Consider the following 20,147-nt stretch of genomic DNA (forward strand, 5'->3'; position numbering starts at 1 on the left):
TAAATTATGTGTGGTACACAGTATATGTAATTGGATAGTGCCAGTCTAAACAATTCTAGATAAAAGGTTAACGGTCTTGACCAAGGTTAACATCACCAGTAATAATTACCTTAACCAAGTGATCAAGGTTAACATCACCAGTAACAATTGATAGTATTATTGTATGTAAACACTGACATGTACCCCTGATACAAGACAGGTACATCACCTCTGTGGTATTCTTCCCTAAGTATCCATAACCTCAGCCCCATACTCTTCTGTGCACCTAAGACTATTTCAAAATAATAAGTTTTTTAAAAAACAACATTTATGTAATGTTAAACAGTATTTAATTCAGATTAATTTTCTAGTTATCAAGTTGAGAGTCTAATGACTTTTATACTAATATAAACTTTTTAAAAACTTTGAAAATATATGAAAATGTCACTAACCTAGAATTCAATAAAAATTACACCCACTAGACTCTTCATGAACTAGTAGTACCATACCAACCTATTTTTTTGTGATTATTCTCAAATAAGTACCTAATTTAGTTATCCCTCAGTTATGATATGATGACAAGGGCAATTTCCTCCTCCTTGTCCCTATTTTGTCCATTAACTGTTTGGATATCAAACAGTTAATGGACAATGGACAATGGACAATTTGGATATCAAATTAATCCCCCATCCCCACAAGCCCCTAGTCTTCATACCCCTGCTCCCCACAAAAAGAAGAGCAGTAACAAGCCAGAGAGAAGAAAACCTGGATGCTCCATTCTCTCCTGAATTTCCAATTGCCTTTTTTTTCCCAGAATTCAGAAATGTGGACCAGTTTGCAAGACTCTCAGAAATATGTGGTGTCACTCTCACCAATGACACTACCAGCTCAACTTTCTCCCTTCAGTCCACAGCTAGGCCCCTTTCCCACCGAAACCATCATGTTATCCTCGTGCACTATATCCAGGGATAAAATATAATCCTGCAGTTCTGCTTAAAGTCCTTCACTAGCTTCCTGTCACAGAAGAATGTCCAAAATTCTTATCACAGCAAAGACGTCATTTCATGATATGATCCCTACTTACCTACCCTGTGCATTCTCATCACTCTCCAGCTTTCAAATCATGTGCTACACATAAACAAAACTGTTTGCCAGAAAAGATCAACATGTTTGGCATCTTTATGCCCTAACATATGTCCTCCCCTTTTGTTATACCACTCACATATCTATTTTCATTGTAAATTATTTTAATATACATAGATTCTCAGTTAGTAGTTAACATGGGCAACACTTGAAACTTATTTTAGTATTTAAAAAATTATGAACGTGAGCAGCATTTTCTCATAGTACTTAAGACATATACTTTTGGTACAACTTCTAAAATGTGTAGTACACAGAGCAAAGTAAAACCTGAACTGCTGAAAAATTATTGGCTTTGACAGTCAGCAATCACACAATTAAGGGCATTAAAGAAAAATCATTCTCAAAAATGTGTTTGGTGCTATTTCTTTTAATTTACTCTACAGTGAAATCGGATGTAACAAATGCACCTGAACTCAAAGACTACTGGATTAAACAACAGAAGTTTCTTCTTCAGACATCTAAAAAATATTTTCTTTATAGCTAACTTTTCCAAAATTGAGAGGGTGTCAGAGAAATGCAAGTATTTTCTTTAGCAAAAGCTGTTCAGGTAATGATTGACCTGAAGAGATCATTTTCCATTTAAGTTGGCTGAACACAGACCTAATTTTTAAATTATATGTGCAATCACAGGGTCAAAGAGCATTAACTCCAGAAGAGACCTCAGAGACCCGGTTCAATGTTTTAAAGATGAAGCAACTGAAGTCCAGAAAGACGACTATCTTTGGGGTCACAAAAGGCTTTTCCTACATGGCTAACCATTTTCTTATTTTAGTGAACTGCTGAAATATTGCTCAAAATAATTGTTGGGAACATGTAATTTGTTAATGTTGTTACACGCTAAAATTATTTAACTACCTGATTAGGATAAAGGTGGTTATCTTCCTCAGAGATTAAAATATCCCCTAAATACGTATAATTAACCTGTTGATAATTTTCTAACAGCTGCCCTCAAATACTGGCTTCTATTAGCTGTTAAATTAGCAGAAGTAATGTTAAAAACAAAGCCAACATAAACTGCATCAAGTTGTTTACTATGTAACTCATTTTGAGAAAACAAATTCATTTGAATACCGATATTAGCCAGAGACAGAGTTCATAAAATTACAATTGCTACCACAGGAGGGACCTCAATTTTTCGTTAAAAAAAATGGATCTGTATTTGAAAAGGCTGGAAACCACAGAGCAAAAAAACCAAAAAAGTGCCAGTTCTGGTTAAAGGAAAATTTCATCTGACAATCCATGGTGGATTAAAGACACAACCTCCCCAACTATAAATGGACACACATTTTGTGAGGGGTGAAACAGGCGGGGGAGGCAGGAGGGGAAGAGGCTGTCTGCCCAGAACTCCCGTCTTCACTCAATTCTCATTCCCCCCACTCCCACCGAGTACTTGGGACAGCCATAGTTTTTATATGGCCTATGGCCATGGTGGGCCCCTTCCCAAATCAAACTTGCCAGTGCTTCAAGAATTTTCCAAATGAAAAAGAGAAGGAGGTAGTCCTTACTCTCCAGCAGGAGAAAACAGGATAAAAACTGGCAATGCCAAGTTATATTTTCCTCCTGGTAAAGAAAGCAAATCTACTGTAAGAAAATGAAACGAATCTACAAACAAACAAAAAAAGCAAGGTTGTTAGCAAAGATTTCTGGTAGCTTTCAAATGGGTCTGGTTCTAGCTGTCCCCTAAAGCCCAGCTGGCTAAATGTTTTTCCTTATAATTGAGTTATTCAATCCATTTTGGATTCCATATACTAATAAATCTCCCGTTTTTGGCTTAAGCTAGTCTGAACTGGGTATCTATCGTACAACTAAAAGAACTCTGAATCATCTACCAACCTTGGGAAGCTGACCATGATTACTCAAGACAGAAAATCACAGGTAAATGTAACTAAAGGTAAATTACAAAATCTCCTGAACCTGCACAAATCTTAAACGGTGGTATCTAGCCCTCATCATTTTTCTTGAATGAAATATGTATGTTAAAGTGAAGTACTAACCTACTAAAATCTAACATTTATTATTAACACATGCACATACTCAAATTGGTTCATCAATTATCCATCTATATTTTTTTTTCCTGATTCAAACACCACCTGTAAGTATGTTCCTCCAAGAAAAGTGGACAGCACTCACATATGTCCCTGGGCTTCCAAACGTAGATACCAAGGTATCAATAGTAAAGCCTCTTCCAACACTCCTCTAAATGCTGACCTTTTAATGAATTATTTCCAGTATTCTACTAAGGACAAACTAATTTAAGCCTATCAGCTGGTCATGAAAACATCCCCGAGAAAACAATTCACTCAAATATTTACTGAACACCTACCAGGTCCTGTTTTAGGTCCCGAGTGACAAGACAGAGCCCATCCCTGTTCTCAGGGAGGTTAAATTACAGAGATGACTTTAAAAAAAAATAAATCAACAATTAAGGCTATCAGAGAGAGAGATAAGTGCTATGTGACAGAAAATGGCTAGAGACTGGGCAGCTACTTCACTGTGACCCCTCTATGTGACCTCTCTGAGGTGGTGGCATTGGAACTGAAATCTGAATGACATAAAAGAATTAGCCATATGACAATCTCAGGGCAAAGCCTGAGGCAAAGAGCAAAGCAATTAAGGCGCTGAGACAGGAACAAGCTTGTTCTGTGGGTGTGGAGCTTGTATGGCTGGGCACAGTGAACAAGGGGAAGGGTGCCATGAAATAGGATACGATTTGTGAGGTGGCCAAAGGGCAGAGTGGTGGTGGGACCCTCAAGGCTAAGGAAAAACATTTGTATTTTATACTGAGTGTGATAGAAAACCCACAGAGAAAAGGGAAGGAAACTAACACTTATTACATATGCCTACAAAATAGTATGTACAAATGTTTCTGCCATGCATTCTGTAATACCATATATGCATTCCTGTAAATTATACCATGTGTATTTATCACAATATTTATCAAAGATCATTAGTATGCTGTTATGCACAATCTCAAAAAACAAAAACTCTTCCTGTTACTACCAGTTCTCACTTATAGGAAGTCACTTCTACATTTATTTGTCAGACCAAATGAACCAACCAACCAATGTTATCTACTAGCAAAACATACATGAAGAAAATGCAAGAAAGGCAAATGAGACTAGATAAAAGGCAGCCAGCTATTCACAAGAGTATATGATCCCAAAAAAGGAACAAACCAAGTAGAGAAGAAATTAGAAAACATACCTAATACAACAAGCAAAGAGTGTAGGGATATGAAAGATTAGTTATCTACTTAAACAAAAGTACTCTCAGGCAGACAAGTAAGCAAAGGGTAAAAAAACGCAAAAGCTTATTCTAAGATAAATTCTCTGTTCATTTCATTTAATAGTACCTTGCCAGTTTCAACAACGTTCAGAGGAAAGTGAAAATGTTAATCTTTTAAATGTACTATCCTTAGTAATTTTTTAAATCTGCTGATGAATTTTAAACTTTTATGTATTGACTACAAATATTTCTTGAAACACCACTGTAGTTCAAAGTTTAAAACTGAAAATCTCGGGCTTCCCTGGTGGCGCAGTGGTTGGGAGTCCGCCTACCGATGCAGGGGACACAGGTTCGTGCCCCGGTCCAGGAGGATCCCACATGCCAGGGAGCGCCTGGGCCCGTGAGCCATGGCCACTGAGCCTGCATGTCCGGAGCCTGTGCTCCACCAACGGGAGAGGCCACAACAGTGAGAGGCCCGCGTACCAAAAAAAAAAAAAAAAACTGAAAATCTTATCTTCCCTGGTTTCCAGAAAGCAACTCAACTATCTCCTTCTGACAAAAGGATCATCTTTTATACCTCAATAAAGCTGGGGGTGGAGGAGGAAGGGGGTGCCACTTTGGAAGGCTCCAAATGATAACAGAATCACAGCTACTAAGACCACTTATCTCCAACCTCCACTCCAAACACCCAATATCTCAGATTATCCTGGATATTTTCAACAGTAGCTAGAAGTAGAGGATGTTGCCTCAGCTCTGACCCTCCTCTATCTTCCACCTCTGTCTCATCATGATTTAATATCATTAAATGAAAATGTAACGCCACTGCCAGCCTACACTCAATAGCAGAAACCCAGAAAGTATAGGATATCCCTATGCTAACATGTGGGTAGCTACAGATCAGGAGAAGAGGAGGTCAGAATTAAGACCCAATCTGGGCCACAGAATCACTTGTACAGCAACGGTTGGTTTAAAGAGACAAAGGGCAAGGAGTGCGCATCTCCTCTAAGCCCTAAGGGAAGGCCACGGTCAAAAGAGAGAGCACCAGTAGATGCACAGACTGAACACACATGCTAAGATCAAGAACCAGGAGCCAACCAAGAAAGGCAATATCAGTATCAGGTAATTAGGGGAAAAAAAAAGACCAAGGGGGAATACACTAGAAGAAGTGCATGAGTATCAGGAACACACGGACAAGTCCACACAACACCCCAAAATCAAGTTTAATTGCTAACGTCAGGACAAGGTCTTTGTTTCTTTTAACCCAGGTGTTGAACATATTCATTGTCTCTACAGACACCAAAAACAGGATGCTAGGTTATCAAGCAGACCCTCACAAGTCTTACAGTAAGATGATGAATCCAAGGGTCAATGAATTTGTGAAAATGGAGGGATCCCTTTTCTACTTTTGTATATTTGAATCACCTCAAAGAAGTAAGGGTCTATACTAGGAAACCTGTACCTCATTCAGAGAGCCTCAAGGATTCAACTTAATATGAATGCAAAGTCTACAGCGTGCCAGGAATTGGACCAGATGCTGAGGATAAAGATGGGTGAAATGCAACTGTCCTCAAGGAAGGCCCTGCCTATTGAGACAGAGTCAACAAATAACAATCAAGTAGAGGTCTGTGCTGGAAACAGATGACTAGTGGACATAGGCCAGGATGTTAATTTAAAGATGTCATAGAAAGATGCTTAATATTCAATCAAATCGTGTAACTTCAGGCAGCCAATATGTTATGTATGTTAGTTCTTAAGTAGTACAAAACAACTATCCAAATTTCTTTCCTAATGAGATATAAGAAACTTAGTATGATGGTTATTCCTTTGTTAATAATTACTGCTCTTTATGAGAGACAACCAAGGTTCTTAATCCAGAGCTGTTTGCAGATTACCCCTCCAAAAAAGTCATTTATATTCAAATTTATTAGCAACCAAATTCCTTATCCTTTGTACATATACTTTACAAAATTTGGGGCATAAGAACTTCAGAATCCTAACAGAGCCTCAGAATACTACCTAAAGACATTAGCACCAATAAATGTAACTTACCTATGCGCTATCATTCAGAATAATACTTTGTTTTTAATTTTGAGTACTAATTCTAAATCCATAAAGACCACACTCCTCTGAACCAGTCTTTTCTAAATCCAGTGAATAATGAAATCATTATTACCTCTAAAATAACAGAATCAGTTTACAAGTTTATAGAAGCATGTTTATAAATAAGAGTATAGAAAATGAGTGTGTGCTACATATTAAAATAAGCATAATTTCCTGAAAACTTACTTCAGTATTTTTACACATATACATACCCTATGTTATGTCATATGTATTTCTTAGTGAAAGTCCAATTCAAAATTTTCAGAATGTGTATTTGAAATGATCATCCAAGCAGTGTCCACTGAGAGCCAGAACAGTGCTGGATCTCCCAGAAACTGCAGAAAAGGAAGAACGATTCCATTCCAAAAAGCAAAAAGACTTTTTTTTTTTTTAAAGGTAATAACTTTTTTTTTCTTGAAACATCTTATCAAGATGTGACCAAATTCAACACAAAACATCACTGTAAAACAACATATGTATCAGAGACACAGCAAAGCTCCACAGCACACATCCTCATTTTAGAGTGAGCAACAAAAGCTCAGTCGTCAAATGCAGTTGCAGCCCTCTGAATTGGGAATGTTAACCATCCCATTCTCTGCAGTTGCCACAGAAAGCCATGATAGTTTGCAGGAGCAGTGTCACTTTTCTGCCTCTCTCCTCAGCTGTTGCTGCTGCAGCTAACAAAAGCACCAAGTACTAGCATTTATTGAGTACTTCCTATGTGCTGGCCCTATGACAACTGCCTTACATGCATTCACATTTCAATCCTCACAACTGCTCTACAGAGAAAAATTCCCATTTGTCAGAGTGGAAACCAACTGGAGTGGTTACACAATTTCCCAAAGCCATACAACTGATAAGGTGACAGGATTCACATTAGGTATGCCTGGCTCCAGAGGCTGAGCTCTTTGCCACAGTAACACCCTACAGGAAGACTTTACTGCCAAAGGTCAGACACAGACCCTACTTAGCCCTCTAATCACTGGAGAGGCACTGCCCTCAGGAAAGGCTAGCGTCAGATCTGTGCAGCAGAATTAGATGCACAGAAACAGGCGCTCTCTCTCCCGGAGGTTGTTCTAGCTTAAGCTGAAAACTTAAGTTACAAGTGCACAATTACAAGTGACACCAATTGCAACCCAAAATGGAATCAAAATCTAATATATCTGTCTCCTTGAAGTCAGTAACACATACATCCAAATTCACAAGTCATGTTAGGATGCATGCAATATCAGAATCTACATTTCCACGAATCCCATTACACCAAAGACTACCATAATTATTAAAATTAACTACTAAACTACGAGAACCCCCATTTTCACCCAATTTCCAAACCCTTGGCAAAACAACACTTTTGAAATCAGGCAACACCTATTTACTTCTGAACAACCAACATCACTTTTTAAAGTTTGCATTGAGTTCATTTCTAATTATCAACCTTGGATAGAACTCGAAAATCATCAGTTCACTATCACTAAATAATTCCACTGGTCTGATGACCCACTCATGACACAGAAACAACACGTTTTAATCATATTCAGTGGCTCTAATTCTGCCAACAAATCTGAGAAATAAAAATAAGTGTTTGCAAAAATATACACAGTGCCAGCTCTTTAAGAACTGGCTGGAAAGCATGGGAGAAATTTACATAGTTTTCTGTCTTCTTTTGACTATCCAAAGCGAAAGAACTAGAAAGATTAAGAATTCTTAATGATTGTTCTTTCACAATCATTACTTTTTTTGAAATGGTAATACTAACATAGTAAGATTCAAACAGTTCAAAAGATTATATGTGAAAATAAATTTTTCCCACATCTGGCCACAGGATCTCCCCACCTCAACCCCACCCCCCAAACCACTGTTACTAGTCTCCTGTGTATCTTCCTGGAGTCACCTTGAGCATATAAACATACATACACAAACACACACACACTCCATCCCGTGTGTCCTCCTTTCCATTCCTCCCCCTCTTTTTGCGCTAAAATGGCAGAAGACTATATAAGATCTTCTGCCTCCATTTTTTTCATTTAAATGTACCTTTGAGAAGATCCTATAAATGCTAACAAGAAAGTCATAAACATCAAATCTAAACAAAACCTGTAAAGAAACAATTCACACAAAACATCTTTCACCAGATGTTAAAACTGGTGACCTCTGCTGGCAGGACATATGGAAGTCCAAGGGCTAAGAAGTAATCCCCTTGAGGGTCTATGAGATTTTGCACAAGAATAAAAAACTATTTCCCTGATACAGAAACAGACTTCACTCCTAACCCCAGTCTAGGATCTCACAAATGTATATTGCTTACTAAGGAAAACACAGAAAGGTGATTTAGGGAAAATCCATCACTTTAGTGGGTGAAAAAATTTTAAGTACATAGGGTATTACATTTTAAAATAAAAAGATGCCCCCAAAAAATCGCTATAACTACAAACAGCATCTAAAAATTCACACATGTATGATAAATTTTATCCCATAAAAGAACAATTATATGGAAAAAGAAAAAAATATTAAGGAAATTCATTCATTATCTATTCCCATTACCTTACTTCAGAAACCCAAAGCAGATGACCCAATTGCCTTACACTGTCAGTTAATGACATCTGATAGCCACAAAACAGAAATAGAACAAAATTAGTATGCAGTCTACCCAATTAGCCCTTTTAAATTAAGGGGAAAGCATAAAACACTTCTTCCTAACCCATAAGCTGTGTTCTATTAACAGTTGAAGGTAACCACCAAAATATGCTATTAACTAAAACTTTTCTGACGAGGTGTTTGCTTACGCTAATGTCAAGTAGTTCCTGACTATTATTCTATAAGGTGTCGATTTTCAGGCCTTAAATACGCTAAGAAAATTTAGAACTCTCTCTCTCAAAAAAAAAAAACAAAAAAAACAAATCACAAAATTAAATGACAAAAATCTCAGAATTTTAATACAGGAACTGACTGTATAAGTACTGGTACAATGAAAGAGCAAACTTTAGGTAGCATTTCATCTGATCCTCTTACACATTTCTAGAAGCTAAATGACTTACCCATGTAACTATGGCTTTGCAAATCATGGCAAAAATTCATTTTCTTAATACTGAATTCACATTAAAATGCTAGCCACCATTCAAGTAGATAAGCAGTAAGAACAAACATCCACTTAACAACCAAGTCGTTGCCCACTCACCTATGGTCAACTAATCTATGACAAAAGAAGCAAGGATATACAATGGAGAAAAGACAGTCTCTTCAATAAGTGGTGCTGGGAGAACTGGACAGCTACATGCAAAAGGATGAAATGAGAACACTCCCTAACACCATACACAAAAATAAACTCAAAATGGATTACAGACCTAAATATAAGACCGGACTCTTTAAAACTCTTAGAGAAAAACACAGGAAGAACACTCTTGGACTTAAATCACAGCAAGATCTCTTTTGATCCACCTCCTAGAGTAATGGAAATAAAAATAAACACATGGGACCTAATGAAACTTAAAAGTTTCTGCACAGCAAAGGAAACTACAAACAAGACAAAAAGACAATCCTCAGAATGGGAGAAAATATTTGCAAACGAATCAACGGACAAAGGATTAATCTCCAAAATATATAAACAGCTCATGCAGCTCAATATTAAAAAACCAAACAACCCAGTCCAAAACTGGGCAGAAGACCTAAATAGACATTTCTCCAAAAAAGACACACAGATGGCCAAGAGGGCATGAAAAGCTGCTCAACCTCACTAATTATTAGAGAAATACAAATCAAAACTACAATGAGGTATCACCTCACACCAGTTAGAATGGGCATCATCAGAAAATCTACAAACACCAAATGCTGGAGAGGGTATGGAGAAAAGGGAATCCTCTTGCACTGTTGGTGGGAATGTAAACTGATACTGCCACTATGGAAAACAGTACAGAGGTTCCTTAAAAAACTAAAAATAGAACTACCATATGACCCAGCAATCCCACTACTGAGCATATATCCAGAGAAAACCACAATTCAAAAAGACACATGCACCCCAATGTTCATTGCAGCACTATTTACAATAGCCAGGTCACGGAAGCAACCTAAATGCCCATCGACAAACAAATGGATAAAGATGTGGTACATATGTACAATGGATTATTACTCAGCCATAAAAAGGAACGAAATTGGGTCATTTGTAGAGACGTGGATGCATCTAGAGACTGTCATACAGAGTGAAGTAAGTCAGAAAAACAAATATCGTATATTAATGCATATATGTAGAGCCTAGAAAAATGGTACAGATGAACCGGTTTGCAGGGCAGAAATTGAGACACAGATGCAGAGAACAAATGTATGGACACCAAGGGGGGAAAGTGGCGGGGGGTGGTGGTGGTGGTGTGATGAATTGGGAGATTGGGATTGACGTGTACACACTGATGTATATAAAATGGATAACTAATAAGAACCCGCTATATAAAAAAATAAAATTTAAAAAAAAAACAATCAAGTCGCTGATCACCTAGTTATGATGCCTATCATTCAGTATGATAAAAAAGACACAATGCGGGAGGGAGGGAGGGAGGGAAGAGAGGAAAGCACTGGTACCATCTTTGATCTCAGACAAATAAAGATACCAAGATGTAGGTTGATATCTAGTTCTTAGAAAGTAAAAATTCTTCACTCTGTTTAAGTAGTTAAAAATTTAAAACATCTCCTTTGTTTAAAAAAAATGTTTGAGAGTCCAGAGTACAATTTCACATAAAGAAGAATATAAAAAAGACACTTAATGACCATCTCTGATCCTTGGCCCCCATGTTTTCTTCTGTATTTTAAATTCTACCTCCTGAAAGAAACTTCCGATAAAAGGAAAACAGGTGGCAAACTTCCAGGTTTAAACATTTAATACTTATATTCTTCCTCATTCATTCCTCAAACTGTTCATTTCGCATAAATATCTTAATCTGGACACTCTGCATACTGAAATTTAATTTTTGATCTTTCAGCATGACCCTTATAGTTTGATTGTATTATTTCTGAGTTATGAATCTAAGCTCTCAAAAAGCAGGGTAACATCCAACTCATTGTTTGACACTGAAACCCTCATATTTTAAAACTCTAAATATTAAAAATTTCAAAAGGACATAATACCGAAATAGCTGCCTTTAGAATAAATTACCCAGGTTGTTTGGCACATCTTTACCACAGAAAACTATTAAAGAGGGACTTCCCTGGTGGTCCAGTGGTTAAGACTCCCCACTTCCACTGCAGGTGGCACAGGTTCGATCCCTGCTCGGGGAACTAAGATCCCCCGTGCCACGTGCCCCCCCTCAAAAAAACAAACTATTGAAGAGAGATGGTTACAACATTCTTCTGGTAGACTAAACCCACTGACACTACATGATAGATACATGTTAATACATTCATAGTAACGGCTCAAATGGGACTCCAATGTGGTCAGAATGCTGTCACACATACTGAGAGCTAAAAACATTATCTTATTTAGACATACTACTAAGAAAATAACAAGCAAAAAAAGCCTGAGGATTAAAAAAATAAAACCCGAAATCTTAAGTTTCATAACAACTAACACAAATATACCCAGATAAAGCCAATTTAGTGAGACATGATTCCCAACTAGACTAGGTTTTTCACCAGGACTGTGGCTACTATTCCAGGATTAAGAGGATAAAACTATCCATTTCCATTTCACTCTAAATGTTGACTAGATTTTTTTTTCCCCTTCCTTGTCAACACTGCCAACATGAAAATTCAAATTAATGTGACTACAGTACCACTGAACTTTGAAGGTCTAACTCAAAAAGGAGCTTTTGCCACATCAACAAGAATGAAACAGGACTGTCACTGTTCTTATTTTAACACGGGCCCTTGTAGAAGCAATCCATTTTATTACGAAGATAGTATAATACAAAACTCAAGAGTTTTGCTACATACTATAAGGAAAGTGGCCCTTTCCTTCAAGAAATGTAACATTTGGTTGAGGCAATGTGACACATACTCACAAAACAATAAATAATTATGGAGTTTGTGATACTCATTAAATGTGATGAAGTCTCAAAGAAATATCCTGAATCAGGATGGCCCGAAAAAACTTCATGAAAGTGGGACTGAAACTAGGCTATTAAAAGGATAAAGGGAAGGAACAGCATGCACAAAGGCAGAGGAGTAATGAGTATGCCAAAACTGCAGTATTTGATAGACAGGCAAGAATCCCAGTTGGAGAAGAGTAGGAAATACGGCTGAATAGGTTAGAATGGAGCCTTAAAAGCCAGACTTGAAGCATATGAACTACATCCAGTTGGCAAAAGGAAGCCATTATGGGTTCTTCTGCAGGCGAACTGACATCATGAAACCAATATTTAAATAAATTACACTGTTGGTGATTAGAGAAGATAGAATGGAGAAGAAGATATCGAGCAACCTACTTGAAAAGTAATGCAATAACCCAGAAACCTAAAACCATTCATTCATTCTCTCCTTCACTCACTGAGAAAACAGACTGCTAGTTAAGAACACTGGCCTAGGGACTTCCCTGGCGGTCCAGTGGTTAACAACCCGCCTTCCAATGCAGGGGACGTGGGTTCGATCCCTGATCGGGGAACTAAGATCCCACATGCTAAGGGACAACTAAGCCCTCACGCGTGCGTGCGCGCGCTCTAGAGCCTGCGCGTGCCACAACTAGAGAGAAGCCTGTGCGCCGCAACAGAAGAGCCCGCATGCCGCAACTAAGACCCAATGCAGTCAAATAAAAAAAAATTTAAATAAATAAGAACACTGGCCTAGAAGTCAGACACACTGGACCTAAACCCCTCTGTGCACACCTTACTACCTGAGCCTTGGTCTCCACGCTGTTAGTAATAAGGATACCAGTCGCTTAGATTGTCACAAGTACCTATCAAAGCATCTTCGTGATCCTGACACATAGAACTCTAGTAGTCGTTAACATTACTGGTGAATTAAGAACGATAAAAAATGGGAAGGGAAAATAAGACAAGATTCAAAGATATTTCAGAGGAACACACCTCCAAGCAGAACTGTCTTGACAGCAGCTGAAAATGCAGAACAAGAACACAGATGAGGGCTTCCCTGGTGGCACAGTGGTTGAGAGTCCGCCTGCCGATGCAGGGGACACGGGTTCATGCCCCGGTCCAGGAAGATCCCACATGCCGTGGAGCGGCTGGGCCCGTGAGCCATGGCCGCTGAGCCTGCGCGTCCAGAGCCTGTGCTCCACAACGGGAGAGGCCACAACAGCGAGAGGCCCGCGTACCGCAAAAAAAAAAAAAAAAAAAAAAAGAACACAGATGAAAGGTTGAGGCTGGAGAAAACAATAACCTACTTAAAAAATAACCACTCCAATTTTAAAAAGCAGATCCTAGGTACTGCCAGATCCAGCCTCGAACAATAAAATCACTTTTTATTTAAAAAGAGTTAGAAAGGGCTTCCCTGGTGGCGCAGTGGTTGAGAGTCAGCCTGCCGATGCAGGGGACACGGGTCCGTGCCCCGGTCCAGGAAGATCCCACATGCTGCGGAGTGACTAGGCACGTGAGCCATGGCCGCTGAGCCTGCGCGTCTGGAGCCTGTGCTCCGCAGCGGGAGAGGCCACAACAGTGAGAGGCCCGCGTACCACCAAAAAAAAAAAAAAAAAAGAGTTAAAAAATGTTTTCAAATGCTGCGAGCAGATTTAAAAATTTCAAGCCCAAGTGACAGAAGAACGGCAACAAAGACACACAAAAGACCCACCACTACCTACAGCAACTATGGAACTTGGTATTGTTTCCCTTAGCGTTAAAATCCAACCTAGGGCTTTCCTGGTGGCGCAGTGGTTAAGAATCTGCCTGCCAATGCTGGGGACACGGGTTCGAGCTCTGGTCCGGGAAGATCCCACATGCCACAGAGCAACTAAGCCCGTGAGCCACAACTACTGAGCCAGCGTGCCACAACTACTGAAGCCCGCGTGCCTAGAGCCCATGCTCCGCAATAAGACAAGCCACTACGACGAGAAGCCCACGCAGCGCAACGAAGAGTTAGCCCCCCTCTCCACAACTAGAGAAAGCCCACGCGCAACAACGAAGACCCAATGCAGCCAAAAATAAATAAATTCAATTTTTAAAATAAAATGAAATAAAACCCAACCTAATTCTTCAAGTAAGCCTTAAATCACAACTTCAGGAGTAAATAAATTATGCCAAGCTTATTTCGACTATTTTGCCCAAAAATTCAGGAAATAAAACTGCCAAATACTTTCTATGACATTATGCCCCTACTTAAAAAACAAGCAAATAAAATGTAATACAAAGAAACAAACTTCAAATCCAAACCCATTATCATCCTCAACAACTTACATTTTCATGATGCTTGTTTGTCAGCTACTGTTCTCAGCAACTTACACATACGACTTTTTTCATTATAGTTTGATTTACAACCTTGTGCTAATAATTTCTGCTGTACAGCAAGTGACTTAGTTATACACATATATACATTCTTTTTTAATATATGTATCTTTTTCCATTATGGTTTACCCCCAGGGGATTATCTATAGTTCCCTGTGCTATACATTAGGACCTTGCTGTTTACCCATTCTAAATGTAATAGTTTGCATCTACCAACTCCAAAGTCCCAGTCCATCCCTCTCCCTCTCCCACACCACCTTGGCAACCACAAGTCTATTCTCTATGCCTGTGAGTCTCTTTCTGTTTTGTAGATAGGTTCACTTGTACTGCATTTCAGATTCCACATATAAGTGATATCATATGGTACTTGTCTTTTTCTTTCTGACTTACTTCACTTAGTATGATAATCTCCAGCTGCATCACACATACAACTCTCTTAATCCTCTCAACTCTTTGAAGTTGACCGTCCCATTACACAGAGGAGAAAACTGAGACATAGCGGAGTTACTCCCCCAAGGTGACATAATTAGTAAGGGATGGTGCCTGAATTTGAAGCTGGGCAGTTCATCTTGAGAACCCCTGATAGAATCAGTATGCTGCACAAACAGACTTTTATGATTTTTCTTACACAAGTTTTCAGAAATACGTGAGATACTCTTATTTGCTTTTCCTTCTTAATTAATTGTAGGTATGGAACCACATTTCCTATTTCTGCTGGCAGTGTGTGGAGAGGCTACGTCACCGCTGTGAATCTAAAGGTAGGAAATACAGCAGTTGACAAGAAGATGGCATCTTATTAAACAGTTCTAGAGAGTTAAGCCAATGGTATTTGAGCCCTATGAATTTCATTTATCCATGCAATCACTTGACCCAGTTAGTAGAGATCCCAGTTCGCAAGTACAGAATTATAAACTTGATTGGGAACACTAGTTTTTGCAAGGGTATCTAAAGACTGATGAAACAGCTGAAACTCTGGCACAGCTACAGTCATCTAGAAAGAACATGGACTACAGCTCAGACAGACCGAGGTTTAAATCCTAGTGCATCATTTGATCCTTTTGTGGCCTTGAACAAGTGAATTAACTTATCTTGACCTTGCTGTTTTATCATCCACAAAAAGAGCGCAACACTACCCACCTCAGTATTAGCCTGGGATATAAATGACATAGAAAGCACCTCACACCTTTCCTATAGTATAGCCCAAGCTGAGTCCCTTTCCTTGGACTCTTGCAAACAGGGCAGTTAACTGTACTCTTAGGGAGTCCAATCCCAGAGGAGATGAACAGCAAACCTCTCCAGCATAAGCTCTCTCACACAGGCTTTTTTTTTAATTCAAGTATCTACTGGTGATAGAGCAGGAGATCCCACCATGGGGTCTCCAAACCAAACCATACTCTTACCAATTCTTTACTACTCAGCCCTGGGGTCCTAGCCCTTCTGTACTATGGGGATGTATAATGTCTCAATGTTAGCTGCTTTCTCTTTTTGCACGTCAATGACTTATACTATAAACACCATTTGAAATGAGTCAAATTCCATGTACTAGAAAAATACAAAGTCCCGAACAGTGCCAATATTTCTGCCACTCTCTCTCCCCGACTTACTACTATTCACATTCTTCTCAATTCTTTTTATACAAATAACACAGAAAATGAACAAACCCAACAAATTATTTCTTCATCAAAATGTGTCAAATCAGAAATTCTTTGTAGTAATAACTGCTGTAGTATATTGGAGAAGAACTCCTTTATTAGCTACTCATTTGACAAGGTCGTACTTATATTTCATTGTTATATATGAACAGATGTATTCGTTCAACAGGTTGTCATTTAAAACGTCCATTAGTCACATCTCTTTTTATCAGTAACCCCTATGTTTATAGTAAGCTCCTGCCCTTTCTGCATATTAGCTTGAAACTCTCCCAGTACAAAGGAAGCAGTTACTTCTCGTTCTCTTGATAGGCATGTATCATGGTAATCATGATAAATCTTATGGTGTGAACACAGGTAACAAAGATTCCTAAACACGCCTAAAAACGTATTAAAATACTTGCCTCTTTGAAGCAACCAGTGAAAAACTACAACCTTCACAAAGGGCCATTCCATTTACCATGGGTATGTCCCATATTAATAACCAAAGCTGGTACACGTTGAAATAAAAACATCTTATAAACTGATGGTGAGCTCTGCAACAATTTTTATGCCATTAACAAGTACCTTAATTAAGTTCCTTAACAGTAAGAAAAACTTTCTCCACGTACATATTGTTTTCATCCCCCATACAGTTTAGTATTTTGCCCTCTAGGTCTGATTCTAACAACTCAAGTGACAAAAAGTAGTAGTTACTTATGGACTTAATGGTTGTGATTACATATATCACATGGTGCATAACAGGACTGGGAGAAAAAATTCATATTCCAAAGAAGCAGGAAAACCTCGATTTAAGAGCAAAAAGTATAAACACGAATCACTCGCCTAACCACTTTCAGGCATATTTTCTTTCTGCTGTTCCTCCTCCACAGGTAAACGCTAACTATTTCTAGAACGCGCTCAAGGATAATTTCCGAGGCTTGCTTGCCATGAATTCCCATGATACAACTCAGCACACACACTGTTTTCATGGAGACAAAGGTGCCCTATTTCCCTAGACTACAAACTTATTAAAATGGTGAGAACATACAGTTCCAGGAAGTCAAGATTACTAAAATACACCAATGCAGCATGGGTCTTATTTAACAAAAAATGAAAATAAACCACACTGGTAAAACCAAAAAGTCACTCACTCTATCTTCAACGTGTAACCAGGATATTTATTACAATTTTTTTTAAGGTAAGTAGATGAAAACACCACCAGGGCCTTCTATTATCCAACCTGATAAAGAAGTCTTTAGGGAAAAAAAGGGGGGGGAAAGAGAAACGATTACTTAATTATATGGGGGAGGAAGAATCAAACCATTCAGACTAAAAATAACCCACATTTCACCCACCAAATTTTATTAACTAGCTTGTTGAGATCAGCATAAGGGTCTTGTTTAGAAAACAAGAAAGCCAAAAGTCAACTTCCCTCTGTCAACTATAATCACATAAGTACTAAAACTCTTCACCTTGGTGCCCACAGAGTCCACGGTTTTAAGTAAACTCCAGACACTGAGGAAAAAACCTAGTTTTTAACTAGGTTCCAACACTTTTGTCATTTGTAATCACCCAATTATTTCCGAGAATATTATTAGATAACCTAACAATGGGAGCGTCTTTTAAGAGCCATTACAACCCAAATTTTACATGAAACACACCATTTTCACAACCTAAATTTATTTTCGGTTGCCACTGCAAAGTGCTCCCTGTTCCAGCAAATTAGGAACTTCCAAAAATACTGAACACGCTAACACACGCATGTCTTCCCTCGAGCTGCCATTTCAGATTAATATTTCACTTATAAAAGTCTGCTTCTGTTCAAAAAATGACATCGGTTGCAAAGAGGAAGTTACCGATAAACCACTCTCACAACGTGGCCTTTACACTGTCAGAAAATAATGTGACTCTGAGCCACCCAAAACTTACCAGGAAGCTGGCAATAACTTTGCCAATTCTACACTTCTGAACCCAACTTCAAAGAGGCTCTATCAAATACCTCCTCAAGACGATAAAAAGCACTAAGTTACAAATAAACACGTCCCGGAGCGCGGCCGCGCGCCCCTCCCCCGCCCGCGCCCCCGCCCCCGCCCGGGACGCGCGGCCCCAACAGCCGCCCGCAGCCCCCAGCACGCCGGCCAGGGTCGCCGCGCCGGGCCCGGGGCCGCGCCGCGGGAGGGGAGCGGATTTCCATTGCTGCCTGAGGTTTAACAAAATAACGTGCACCGAAGAGATCCCTCTCCCCTGCTAAAAATAGGCTATAAAGGAGTCGGCCTCATGATGGCTCCTTGATTCAATTTGCTGCAAATTCTTTCCTGAAAGCCTCCCGCACATACATACACACACACACACACACACACACACAAAATGGGGGTGTAAATGCACGAAGGGTGGAAGGGGGGAGAAGGCCGAGGTGCACATTTTCGGGGACAACATAATAAGGGTGAGGATCCCCCGGGACCAGGAAAGGGTAGGGGGTGGGCAGGCACGTGAGCATTTCAAAGAAGCCTGAGAGCAAAAAGGGGGGATGGGGCACCCTAAATGCCTTCCCTCCCCTCCCCTCCCCCGCCAAACCCCCAGCTCCCCGAAGGGCCAAGTTGAAAAATGCATGTTCCACTTGCGCCCATCCCCCCCGGCGGCCCGGCGCCCCCCGGCCGCCTCCGCCCGCGCCCCCCGCCCGGGCCCGCGGCCGCCCCCACCCCGGGGTCCGGCCCCCGGCGCTTACCTGGAAACCGTGGCCTCCGACGCCGCTCCCCCCTCCCGGGAATGGAGACACAAGGAAATTCCCCTCCTCGCCGCCGCCGCCACCTCCAACCACCCCCAAAATAACCCCTCCGGGGGGTGAGAGGCAATTATAACCCCGGCGAGCGGAGGGCGCGGGGGATGGGCGCCGGGCGGGCGGGGGCGGGGAGCGCGGCGCGGGTCCCCAGGTGGCGAGCGGAGGTGCTCCCGCCGCGGGGGGAGGGGCGGGGGCGCACGCGGCCGGCGGCGGGGGGAGGCGGCGCGCGGGGGAAGGGCGCGAGCGGGGAGAGGAATTGAGGCAGAAGGTAAAAGCTGTTACTAAGGGAAAGAGCCAAACGGTTCGGAGCAGCCAACGGCTCAGACACTCAACACTGGGGAGAGAGGAATGGGGACCAGCCAGGCACAAATGAGCTCGCGAGGCCCGCGGCGGCGGCGGCGGCGGCGGCGGCCGCGCAGCAAAACAAACCCAAGCGGCCTGCGCCGGGCGGGCGGGCGGGTGCGCGGGGGAGGGGCCGGCGGGGGAGGGGCGCCGCGGACGCGGGGAGGAGGCGGCGGCGGCGGCGGCGCGGCGGGGGGGTGGGGTGGGTACTGCCGGCCTGGATCCTCTCCCTCCCGCCCGCCGCGGCGGCGCTGGGGGCTGGGTGGGCGCGGCGCAGGCTTTTAAAAAGAAAGACAGACCCGCAGGCGCTCCGAGGTGTCGCCCGGCCCCCGGCCGCCCCGCCCCCACCGCCGTGCGCGGCCGGGTGCGGGGCATCCTGGGTGTTGGCTGCGCGGCCCCGGGCCCGGTGGGGGCGGGAAGGCTTGTGCCGCCTCGGGTGGGGAAACGCCGGTTAGCTTTTCTGGGTAGGCCGGCGGGGCTCCCGCGTGTCCGGGGACGGCCTGGCCCCGCGGGCACCCGGGCTGCGCGGCGCGGCCTGTGGGCCACACGCACGCGGTGAGCATGTGAGGGGAGCGCGGC

The 20,147-nt window shown here is 41.3% G+C and overlaps 1 protein-coding gene across 9 annotated transcripts in view; it reads right to left on the reverse strand.

Moving 5' to 3' along the window:
* The window catches only part of TBL1XR1 (TBL1X/Y related 1), a 188,491-nt gene extending 168,605 nt beyond the window's left edge, over positions 1-19,886 (reverse strand). For 3 of the 9 annotated variants that reach the window (XM_067738084.1, XM_067738081.1, XM_067738080.1), the window contains exon 1: positions 19,173-19,628. The gene's annotated coding sequence lies outside the window, so the exon portion shown is untranslated. Of the gene's footprint in view, positions 1-18,376; positions 18,511-19,172; positions 19,629-19,867 lie in introns of those variants that run through there. The other 6 variants (XM_067738077.1, XM_067738083.1, XM_067738082.1 and 3 more) reach the window with 4 other exon arrangements.
* Between the last annotated feature and the right edge of the window lie 261 nt (positions 19,887-20,147).

Source organism: Pseudorca crassidens, chromosome 5 (assembly GCF_039906515.1).
Source record: "Pseudorca crassidens isolate mPseCra1 chromosome 5, mPseCra1.hap1, whole genome shotgun sequence".
Lineage (NCBI taxonomy): Eukaryota > Metazoa > Chordata > Mammalia > Artiodactyla > Delphinidae > Pseudorca > Pseudorca crassidens.